Genomic DNA, 13,160 nt, shown 5'->3' with positions numbered 1-13,160 from the left:
CTTTACCACTCTAAGAGGTGCCCTGGGATTCTTATTAATTCTTAATAAACTAAAGTAAGTAAGAGCCCCCTCCCTGCTTTATCTCCCATTAAGATATGGAAATCCATTTCTCTCTTATATCCAGAGATCAGTTCTGATCGACACAGAATTTTTTTGCATATATACAAAATGTTATTTTTTTCATTTATGTCATGCACGGACTCCAAAGGCACTAATTTAAAAATCCGTATCAATTTGAACACAAGTGAGCCTGAACTATATTTAAGGAAATTGTATCATTCAAGGGTCAAAAGAAATCACTGCTGAATTAATAGCCTGAACAAAATTTACTGCAAAACCGGAGAACAACTTACTGCAATACTTTGATGCAACCTTATACTTACAAAGGGAGCAGGAATGAGCCAGGTTCAGGAATATATTCTAGCATGCTAATTACATGCAAAACATTGGGAGATCCCTAAAGTAGGACCTCAACAAGCAACATTTTCTTATGAGTTTACATTATTTAAAAATAACCCTTTATTTCATTACAGATAACATTCAGTTATTACCAATGTAAACGTGCATTTCTCCTCAGTTGAACTACATTACTGTCTTTGTTGCCCATTACAATATTATCATGATGATATGATGATGTCTAGCTCACCTGACATTGAGAATGAATGAAGTGTTGCAACTAAGTGATTTTTATGGATAACCAAGGGTTATCTATGTAACATTTTTCTTTAAATTAATAAATTAAAATGTCAAGTATTTATTGAACAGTCACCACCTGAAGGGCACTGGGCTTGAGGCTGTATCTAAAGTGGATTACATCATTTTATACTGAAAATGATTTAACCCTGGTGATATATGTCTGTGCATTTATGGTTGTATGACTCCATAATGCAATCAACCCCCCATGGTTTCCCAAGTTATATAAGGGTTAGTTGTTTCTGTAACACATATTTCTCCATGGGGGCAAAACTCGCAGCAGGATTTGGTTTTAACAGTTTGTCAGTAGAAATTCTGGAGGAAGATGCAGGGTTTGGAAAAGATAATTCGGTTTTGACTGAGAAGGGGTGATGCATCAGGGAGAGAGAAAAGATAGGAAGGGGCAGGAAGACTCCTCAAAAGGAAAGGCTCTTCTGAACTCTTTTAGTTTCTAAACTGAAGAGACTGGGATGTTAAACCAAATCCCAAATCATTATTAACACCCAATTCTGACTCAATAGATTCTGAAATAAAGGGAATTTGTTTCAAGGAGTTAATTACCAGTTAAGGTGGTAAGTTGATTTGTTTTGCTAAAGCTAAGAGCCTGCTAAAGACTAGTTCCCTGGGTCTTATTAGAGTAGAAAAATGTCAGGGTCAGAGACCACAGAGCTGGAACATTCAGATTCCCCCTAAAGAGCCCCCAACTATATTTATAATAAATCTGAAACTTAAATAGAGGGAAAGAATTCATGCTAAGCTTTGGTTGAAGTGACTAAGTTATGTGCCCATGCTTTGGTGCCTGGATTCCTTCCATTCTTGCACTAAATTATTTTGCACTAAGTCATTTTTTTAAACAAATACTAAAAATAGTATGTGTGTTTGCCAAGTAATTAATGCTGAAATTTTAATAAGACTCTATTTATGGAAGAAACATAAATGGCCAGCTCCTGAATTACACTTTGTAAGACCAAACCTAATATGTGATAACAAAGTTGCCTTTTTCTGGCTGTTGGTAATTCCTACAGCCCTGTGGAAGTTAGCAAACAACTGTAATCCAGGGGGAACTGAACATGGTGAAAAGAAAACTCTGCCTTATATTAACACCCAATTCTGACTCAATAGGTTCTGAATATTTCCTCTACCAGTGGCAGGACTTCTCAAATTTGAATAAAATATAGTCCCTTTTTAAAAGAAAAAGCCACACTTAGGGACCCCACTAACCATACCAATTATTTTCATTTTAGCATTTTATCAATGTAACAAGCATAAATGCACTTACAATACACTTATGCTGAAGGTCCTTATACGACCAAAACAGACTTATGAATTAAATACAAGTAAGTCTAGAAAAGTTGTAAAATTTCAATTAAAAATACCAACTTACTATAACAGCTGATGTTGCCTAGTTTAAATGAAATTACCAATTCCATAGTAAATACCACACTCCTGACCTCTAATGCCCAGGTTCTTCTGAGATCTTCATGTTCACAAACAATTCTTCCCCCAATTTGAAATTTGAATTCTCCAGTTGAAATATTGTGAAGACTTTGTTTTTGAAAGTACACTCTGACATCATTTTATGTTTTGCATGGCACAAATGCAGCTCTTATAGTCTCAATCTGCTCCTGTTCTTATTAGTCCTCAACAGCTAAAAAATGAAAGGTTGTGTCCCCATGTGATCATGAATACAACTTGACTCAGGCATTAAAATCTTGTGCAAGCATCTGGGTATTAAGTGGTCATGCCTAGATCATTCAAAATATGCTTGTACTATAATTTTTTTGGACTGTCATGTTCATCTGCCACTTGCAAGGAACTCAGACCCATGAGAACGCATCCTTGGGAACCCCTTCCCGGTATGAGCAATTTGTTTTGGTGAGCCCCAACCCAAAAAGTTTACCATCCTGAAGTCAAGCTGAAGTATAGGGGACAATGGGGATTGTCAAGATGGTGGTCATGATACTTCTTACTATATTTAGCATGTAGATAAGACTACATCTAAAATTCTCATTTTGGTCTTTTGTAGGTAGATTCCCAATGTTTTTTAAACTCTGCCTTAGACATTATTAGATAAAGCAAGTTCTACTGAAGACGCATAGCACATTTAGATAATGCCAATTACATTACAAACCTGACTGTCACTATTTGAGGGATTGTGTCTGAGACTCAAACTTTCTTCTCTTCCTCTTAATGTACTCCTCTATTCTTAACTCTCATTGTTATTATACCCATAAAGCTGACACACTCCAACCAGTGCACAAAAAAAAAAAAAACCAGTTAAGAACCCAGGAACACAGCTTTTGTCTTTTAGATTCTTGACAATTGTTACATTATGAAACTTAACTTATAAATACACTTATTCACATAACTCAACTTATTATTGTAAACTATAATCCTTGGTCACAGTTCCTCTCCCACATCAACTACTGCTGCCTGATGCCCCTGACCACACTTTTCTTCTTTCTTCTATGATGGGCCCTCTTGATCACTTATTCCATAAGGATAGAGATCCACTAAGTAGCTGGTCTATCCTGGTTGCAGCTTGGACTCATCTGGGCAGCAATTTGGGCTCCCTACCCAGAAAAGTCAATAAGGCCCAGCTATTTACAAGAGGGATGGCTGCTGTGTCCCAGTTGGAATCATTTGAGGCCATTTTCTTTCACTGATAGAGGAGAGAGATCCACTTACAGTTGAAATGCAGTCAGCTTGCACCACTGAATTCAATTACCCAGCCCTGCAACTGGCCATAGTGTGCCCTGCGGTTAGAAAAAGGGAAATGGGATAAAAGGTTTATCTTGCCTTCTTCTTTCCTATTCTTTAAGAAAAAAAGTGTCATTAATTGAACGTGTTAGCCTTCCCATTACTTGTGGGAAGCTCTTCTCTGATAAGATGGAGATTTATTTAATGAGACCCAATTTTGACAGAGTGCACTGTAATGGGAAAAAAAAAAGAAGTCCTACAGTTAACTAGTCAAATATTAAGGTTAATCCCTGTCAATTTTATGGCCACATGCTCAAAGTTTAGATGGGATTTTCAGGAAGTTAAACACATTCATTACTTACAGAGCATCTTTATTACTCCCATAAGCCATCTGAAAGTAATACTTGCAGAAGATACTGCTCCCTACTTCATCAAGGGGTATCCTTTGTGAAATAAGTTGCTGGGCAGACACTGGGGCACAAGGAAAGGTGAGAACCCACTGGATGAGCCTGAGTCAAGTCTTAGTTTTGATACATGGCACTTGGGTAACTTTTATATTCACTATGTTTCTCTAGTCCTCAGTGTCCTACTCATAAAATGGGAATGACAATATGTTAGATCCACACTGTAACACCACCCACTATAGAGAAGAACTTAGCCTTAAAGAAAGTCTGTTGAGAGCTTCCAACAAGGTGCATTCATATAAGAACTAAAGGGGCTCTGCAAGGAGCTAGCCTTTTATAGTGATTCTGCTGAGGTCTCTAATTACCCCTTAGGTTTATAGTGAATAGGGCTTATTAAAGCAGACTAAACATTTCCCTTATATTTAAGGCCTTACATATTGTGAATTACTATGGATCAAAGTTTCCTCCATGCTCTGTGAAGAATTCATATTCTTCATTGATAAACTGAAAGTAGATTCTGATTGTCAAAACGCTTAGTAGAAAAAATTACCCATCAATAACTTTATTTTTTTTTTAGATTTGTACAGTCTTAGAAACATAGGATAGAGTTTCTATCTAAAGGACAAGAAAGGTAAGTTTTTGACTGACTTTAATACAAACTAAGGCTCTTCTGAACTCTTTAACTTCTAAGCTGAAGAGACTGGGATGTTAAACCAAACCCTAAACTGTAGGATATTTACATGGAAATCACTGGGACTTCAAAGTATCATTATCAGCAGTTATTGGACAGGAAGTAGTGTGGGCGTAGGCAGGGAGCTGGCAAGGAGATAACAATTTGGCAAGGCTATCTGATACCTCATTTGTGTGGATATTACTGGCTGATCTATATACAAGGCAGTGTCTTTCTATAGGACACACAGTTCCAGGTATGGTCCAAGTATCCTTTTCATTTCAGAAATAAAGGCAATGCTGCTCAACATGACAGGCTGAAAGCTGGGGCGCCACCACAAGGGAAGACATTACTCACACATTTAGGTGACAAATGACATTCGTGTGCATCCCACTCCAGAGGTATGGCCTATAATTTGCAATATTCTACCACTACATCTGGTTATTAGAGTAGTAGAATGGAATAAGGACACCTGGGTTTTACGCCCAGCTTGGATATGGTATATGACTCCTGGCAAGTCATTTCAGTCCCCTGCACTTTAAATTGGCATTCTGAAATGGGTGTATTGCCACCTACTCGGCAGAGGGGAAGCCTATGAAAGATCTGACATTTATATGATGTGAAATACATTTCAGACCAATTTAACTTAAAAGTCCAATTTATAATGACTGACTTAAACTATTTTTAGAAAATAGGTAAACATCATGAACTGTCATCAAGCTTTTTATGAAAGGTTGATAAGATGAAAAGGTGATAAGACAGAAATCAATTCGTGCGTCGAGGAGATCATATGGGACAACATTGTTATGTGAGGCATTGTCTGAGATCATGAACAATAGCATGAACAAAAGCTACAGAATATTCAGTTCTGTTTTCCAAGGCTCCTTAACCAAAAGTGAGGTTAGCTAGCTTCCTTTTGAAGACGGATTCCAGTGAGAATGAGAATCCCCCTCACTAAATCTAATTATGTGAATTCTTCATTCTCCAGTGAGTGGCCCTCCCACTTGTTATCTTAGAATAAAACCATGAAAAAATGCTACTGGATAAATCAATAATAGATGCCAACAGTTGATGAAACTGGCTTGATTTTGAGGATAGAGGCATCTGCCAGTAAAATAACAGTATATGTACAACGAAGGAGGGATTCCATCATCTCTGAATCAAATTATAGAGTCCATCAATCTGAGTAAGGAAAAAATAAAACAAAACATATACCTTTCTCCTTAACTCTAAGAATGAGGAAACATCAGTAAACCTGCCAAGATGGCAGATTTGTGCAACTGCCAACAGATATTTTTTAAATTTGTCTTTTACTTCTTGTTTCATTCCTACAACATTATTGCACTATGTAGTCAACATCACAATATGGCTTTACTGTCTATTCCAAGAAAAGTCAGATCCATATGTTCTCTTGTTCTCTCTCCTCTCTCTCTGTGACATCTCTCCCTCTCTCACACCCTTATTTTCTTTTTCTTTTTGGTTTTATGGGACAGCATTGCTAATTTTATTCAACAGCTGGAGAAAGGCAATTTGACGACACTCATCCATGGAGGCGCCCAGGCTGGCCTGCTTCTTTCTCTCCCCTCTCCCCAATGAGTAGCAGTAATAAAAGCTCAACAGCTCTAAAAGCAATCGATTCTGAAACGGTGTGGTACAATTACCAGCCCGGATGGCAGCAAAGACTTCCAGTAAAATAAAGGCAAGACAAATAAGGTCTCTGCAGCAGGACGGGCCTCTGTTGTACAAGCAGTTCTCTGGTCATAAAGAAGAACCACATGGTGCCTCATGTGATGAAGCAAGTGAATAGCTGGACAGCTAAGGGCCCAGGAGGAGACAGTACCCCTAACAGCTCAGTGGAACATGGACAAAATGGTTATTCCAATGCAATGATCTCTAAATTATTCTACATTGAACCTGTGACCTCTGAATAGATTTTGATGTTGCTTTCCATAAATGTTTTCCTGCTTTTCCACAATAACTTTTTCATTCCTTTCTGATATGAGCCTATCCCTCTCACCCACCTGCATAAAGAGACACTAATGAAACTGAATCATTAGAGCATCCATTCATTCAGGGCTTCCAAAGCCCTGAGGGTAGCCTTGGAATGTGTTGGCTAGGCCATACACATATTTTTTGTTTTTGTTTTAAATGATTTTATTTACTCATGAGAGACAGAGAGAGAGAAAAAGAGAGAGAGAGAGAGAGGCAGAGGGAGAAGCAGGCTCCCTGCGGGGGAGTCTGATGTGGGACTTGATCCCAGGACTCCAGGATCATGACCTGAGCCAAAGGCAAATGTTCAACCACTGAGCCACGCAGGCACTAGGCCACACATATTTTGTAAAATGTGTTCAGAAAGCTACTTTAACTGCAGTAGATGAAGACTCCAGTACCTTTCCCCTCAACATCCCTTCCATCACACCTGACCTCACAGAGGGTGGTAAGGAAGTGGCTGGCAGTCAACATACCTGGGTCTAACTGATGGGAAGCTGAGATACATTATTTCTTTGGTGTTCACAATCATGTCCTTATAGAATTAAGTTATTGCTCAGAGTGCAGATGTAGAAATGGCTTCCAGGAGTGTCCCAAAACCTCCAGTGCTGTCTCACCCAGTGGTTTGCTCTGGTCATCCTGAATCAGAGCTCTTATCTTGATAGAGGCTTGCCTAATATTTAAATAATCCTTAAAATTCACTTGAAGTCACCAATATAAACTTGTCTAAACTGTAAATAATAAAAAATACAAGGTTTGATCAACCAGGCTAAAGACTGAATTGCCTTTCTATTCTATCTGTAAAAAAAATGATATTATAAAATTGTTCATATGAAAAGACATTCAAAAAGAATATAAATAATATTGTGGGGAAAAAGTGTCATAGGTTAATTTTAAAATAGTATGTTACTTTATGTGTTTCTGTGATGTTTATGATATGTATTAGGTTTTTAAGATTTGTAATTTGGGGTGGGGGGGTGCCGGTGTGGCTCAGTCAATTGAATGTCTAACTTGATTTCCACTGAGGTCATAGTCTCAGTCTTGAGATTGAGCCTTGGGTAGAGCCCCTGCCTAGAGCCCTATGTGGGACTCCATGCTCAGTGAGGAGTCTGCTGCTCACCTTCACCTTCACCTTCTCCCTTTCTCCCTCCCACCCCCACACACATCTCCCCCACACCACTCTAAAATAAATAAATGTCTAAATAAAATTTAATTTTTCATTGTTTCTTTTCTCATGCTAACTCGATAGTTATTTTTATATTTAATTTTGAATCTTTTTTCTTAAGTTATAAAACACATACTCACACAGATAAGTTTTATATCTACAGAGTGGGGGACCTTTCCCAGGGGGTCCTTGATCTGATCTTCAGTACCATCATTATTTTTCTCTCTCCCCTTCAGGACTGTCAATTGGCTTCGAAGCCTCCAGCATGAACACTGACTCAGTTTATACAATGGCCAACAGAGCCCAAGTTTTGTGTTTGTTTTGTTTTAAAGATTTTGTTTATTTATTCATGAGAGACACAGAGAGAGGCAGAGACATTGGCAGAGGGAGAAGCAGGCTCCCCGCAGGGAGCCTAATGCAGCACTCAAGACCTCAGATACATTAATACAGCATTTAACACATTATAATCCAATTACACGGATCTAGCTCCTTTGGATCATGAGCCTGTCACTGACAAGGACCATGGCTTCATTTCACTAAGTATATATCTGCTATTTTGTTATACCAGCTATTAGGGACATAAAGATGGAGTTGGCATATTACAGTCAAGTTAAAAAAGGTAGTAAGTACAACAAAATGTGGGATAGAATTCTTTGAAAATCAGTATGGTAAAATAATCACTGTGTCTGCAGAGAAAGGTAAGGGTAAGTCAAAGCCAAGCCACAGAGAGGAGGCAACATTTGGGTTAAACCTTAAAAATAAAATGAGGGCAGTTAAGTTAGGTAAGGGTTGAGTTGGGGTAAAAGGGATCTCAGGGACAGAAAATATGAACAGAAGCATAGGGTTATCTTATCTATATGGATATACCATGTCCCTCACGTAGTGACTGAGACATACCAGAAGCTCAAAAACATTTACTCAAATGAAGTAATTTTATCTTTCTACCCATCAATTCAGAAAGCATTTCCTTCACTCAATTTCACCTTTCATAAAATGGTGATCACACTTGTTCATGCTTGCCTCACAGAGAATGATACATATAAAATGCCACTTCAAAAATGAACATACTAAAGGAATGGAAGATTCTGGTTCTGCTTGTAGGTATTGACTTTAACAACTGGTCCCTATACCAGAGCCCACTATCCCAATGATGTTCCCTCTAAAGGCCAAGCATCTTTCTCTTCTTCTCACCACTGTGGATAAAAAGAGTGTTTGTGAGAGATAATGTGATAATATTTCAGACTACCTACACTCTGCTGAAGAGAGGGGCTCGTGTTTAGTTCTGGAGCAATTTGTATTTCTCTTTCCAGTCTCTATTGAGGTTGGCTAAAAGGTAGGGCCACAGCCAGTGACAGCAGCAGCAGAAGACAGAGGTGATACATTTCTAGCATTATTTTAGTGGAGTAATTTGGCTGGAAAAGCACTGTAGAAATAAGCTGAGAAATTACGGCCTGTGAACAAAGCAACTTGGCAAGGTGAAAATATGTATGGTAGAATGCAAATGTGTATTATCCCCAGCATCGGTAACATAGGCTTTTTTAACTTAAATAAAGGGAAACATAATTTAGAACTATACTAGCCTTTGAACACGCTGTTCTCCTGTCTGCAATGACTCCTCCATCTTCTCAATCTGGCAAATTCCTATATATCCTTCATCACTGGGTTCAGACCTCACTTATCCCTGCAAAGCTTTTTCTGCACCCCGCAGGCAGAGAAAGTGGCCCTTCTTGCATGCTTTTTAAATAAGGTGCGTATATCTCTAATATTATGATTTTATCAAAGATGAGGATTCTGAAGGCTTAAGACCAAACACCTTTCATCCTTCTCTTATCCTCAGCACCTGGTACACTGCCTACCACTGATGTAAATTCACTACATGGTACCCATTATTATTATTATTACTTTATGAGGTAATACATAAAGTGTACAAAGGATCTAGCTGAGTTCCTGACATTTAACAACTCCAACCATACCATGGTCTTACCCTTCCTCAAATGCCCTCTCCTTTAGATAAAAATTCTCCTTGCTGTTTTGCTTTTGTTTTTGTTTTAAACACATAATGCTTTTGACTAGAATGCCCTCCCTTCTCTTTTCTACCCATTCAAATCTTAGTAACAGTCTTGGTCCAGCTCAGAAATCACCTCCTCTGAGGCAACATATGGAATGGAAGGGAATATTTGTGAACTATATGCAAATATATAAAGAATATCTAAAATATATAAAGAACTTCTACAACTTAATAGCAAAAAAACCTAAACAGTTCAGTTAAAATATGGACAGGGGAACTGAATAGACATTTTTCCAAAGAAAGTATACAATTAGCCAACAGGAACATTAAAAGATGTTCAGCATCGCTAATCATCAGGGAAATGCATATCAAAGTTACAAGGAGATTTCACCTCACACCTGTTAGAATGACTATTAACATGAAGACAAGTGATAAGAAGTGTGTCGAAAACACTTTAGAAAAGGAAACTCTTGTACACTGTTGGTGGGAATGTAAATTGGTGCAGCCACTATGGGACACAGTATGGAGGTTTTCAAGAGATTAAAAATAGAGGGGCGCCCGGGTAGCTCAATCAGTTAAGCATTCAACTTGATTTCAGCTCAGGTCATGGTCTCAGAGCATCTGTGAGATCAAACTTTGCGTCAGGCTCCACACTGGGTGTAGAGCCTGCTTTAGATTCTCTCTCTCTCTCTCTCTCTCTCTCTCTCTCTCTCCCCCTAGGACCCTGTCTCCCCTCTAAATAAGGGAGGAAAAAAAAAAGAAATTAAAAATAGAACACTACATGATCCAGCATTTCCACTTATGGATAGACATTCAAAGGAAATGAAAACAGAATATTAGAGAAATATCTGAACTCTCATGTTTATTGCAGCACTATTTACAATAGCCAAGATATGGAAACAATCTAAGTACCTACTAAAGGATGAATGGGGGATCCCTGGGTGGCGCAGCGGTTTGGCGCCTGCCTTTGGCCCAGGGCGCAATCCTGGAGACCCGGGATCGAGTCCCACATCGGGCTCCCGGTGCATGGAGCCTGCTTCTCCCTCTGCCTGTGTCTCTGCCTCTCTCTCTCTCTCTCTCTGTGACTATCATAAATAAATAAAAAAAAAAAATAAAGGATGAATGGATAAAAAAAAAAATCTGGTGTACACTCACACAGTGGAATATTATTCAGCTACGAGAAGGAAGGATATCTAGCCATTTGCAATAGCATGGAGGACCTTGAGAGTGTTAGGCCAAGTGAAATAAGTCCAACAGAGGAAGACCAATACTGTATGATCTCATACATATATAGAATCTAAAAAGGCCAACCTCATAGAAACAGCTGAATGATGGGCACCAGGGATTGGAAAAGAAGGGGAGGGAGTGGGTGGGATGGGAAATGGAGAGATACAGGTGAAAGTGGACAAACAACTGAAAAGTTCTGAGAATCTAATGTGCAACATTGTGATTAAATGTATTACACACTTGAAAGTTATTAAGAGAATAGGGCTGAAATGTTCTGACCACACACACACAAAAAAAAAACCAAGGTAATTATGGGACATAATGGAGGTGTTAGCTATAGCGGTAATCATTTTGTAATATATAAGTGCATAAAATCAACATACTGTATACTGTAAACTTACACAATCTATATGACAAGTGTATCTCAATTTAGCTGGGGGCTGGGGAGAGAAAGCACTATCTCTGTGATGACCTCCCTGGCTACTCCAGACCTTACTGAAGGTTTTTCCCCACTGAACTCCTAAAACACTGTGATGGGATTTACCTATTATAACTGTCGGTAGGACCTGAATTTTTCACTCCTCACACCTCAGTATTTTATAGTATATAGTTTTATACTTAATTAGACAATGTCATAGTTCTTCCATGTGAACCAGGCAGACCACCCAAACCACATAGAATAAACTCCTTGAAGAAGACAGTACTAGACACATTACTAAATTGCTCATAAAAATTAGCCATTTAAAAGTGGGTCTGACGAAGCACCGGGGCAGCTCAATTAAGTACCTGCCTTTGGTTCAGGTCCTGATTCTGGGGTCCTGGGATCTGACTCCATGTTGGGAACTTGTTTTTCTGTCTCTCCTTCTGCTCCTCTCCCTACTCCTGCTCTCTCTCTCTCTTGCTCTCTAATAAATAAGTAAAATATTTTTTAAAAATAGGTCTGACTACAAGAACTAGGGGGCTAGGAATCCACTCTACTTGTGCTTTTACCAGTAAAATCTAAATAGGAATGCTCTAAGTCTTTTCTCTGTAATACCTCTAGCCTAGCCTAACCTCCAGAATTCTTCTAAGAGGCAATCTTAGGCTGGGCTGGGCACAAAGGGCCCTCCATACCTTTCACAGACAAGATTGGTGCAAATTATTTCCTCCACGTTCTCATTTAGGGTGGCTACCATTTGACAATTCTCATGTCTTGTCACACCAATACACATCCCCTGCTGGATAATTCTCTAGATGGCTTTTAGCCCATCTTTTTAGTATGGGCCAAAGTAAACAAGTAAATGAAGAAACTATATTTTTTTCCCCATATTACCTTGATTTGCTGAAGAAAATGCCTCTCTGTTCAGATGAGCAGGAGTGAGATCTGAGTAGGGGGCTATGACACATTTGGTACGAAATTAAATGCACCATGAATCCTTTGGTAGAGAATTGACATCGTAGGTAGCATTTCAGCAACCCTGGTTTCCATTTTGTGAGTCTTCCACACCAATCCCAGCACTTTCTCTCCATTTTGTTTTCTGCCCTCCCCCTCCAAGTGTTCCTACATCACCTGCATCCCATCATGGACCTTCAGGAGGCATTTGGCTCACCGAGCAGCCTCAATTATTTATTTGGAGTATCATTTCTCGATTATTTTCCCAATTCTAGCCTTTGGGACCAAACCCTCTATAAAAACAAAACAAAACAAACCCTCCAAACCAACAAACTATCGTAACTCACATTAAAACATAGGTGATCTGCATCAAACTAGACTTCCCTGTTTTCCTTTTCTCAAAGCCTTGCTTTCAGTTATGACACAAATGACCCCATTAACCCATACTAACACAGTCAGAACTCAATATAATGGGTTATATCTCAATGGAGAGGTTTATGGTCATTCCTTTAAAAAAATATTTGACAGGGCACAAACAGGGGGAGCAGCAGAGGGAGAGGGAGAAGCAGACTCCCCACTGAGCAGGAAGCCTGAGGTGGGGCTCTATCCCAGGACACTGGGATCACGATCTGAGCCAAACTCACACATTCAAGTGACTGAGCCACCCAGGCACCTCTGGTCATTCCTTAAAAGGTATCTTCCATATAGTGTGCTGAGGGTTAAAAATAATAAAAATAAAAATAATAATAATAATAATAATAATTAATAATAATAATAATAATAATAATAATAATAAAGAGGACAGAGTGAGCCTGAAAGCATCTTTGACAGTTCTGTCCAGGTGGTTAGCCAAGGTGCAATGCAGGACTCAATGAAGGATGCTCATTTGAGCTTTTAAAAGGTGTATCCAAATGTTCTGCCCCTGTCCTGTG

At 38.9% G+C, this 13,160-nt stretch overlaps 1 protein-coding gene across 25 annotated transcripts in view; it reads right to left on the bottom strand.

Moving 5' to 3' along the window:
- NRXN3 (neurexin 3) overlaps nt 1-13,160 on the bottom strand; it is a 1,529,630-nt gene that overhangs the window by 263,149 nt on the left and 1,253,321 nt on the right. The window lies entirely within an intron of this gene.

This window comes from Canis lupus, chromosome 9 (assembly GCF_048164855.1).
Source record: "Canis lupus baileyi chromosome 9, mCanLup2.hap1, whole genome shotgun sequence".
NCBI lineage: Eukaryota > Metazoa > Chordata > Mammalia > Carnivora > Canidae > Canis > Canis lupus.
The sequence above is the reverse complement of the archived record's forward strand: the minus strand, read 5'-3'. Positions and strand labels throughout refer to the sequence as shown.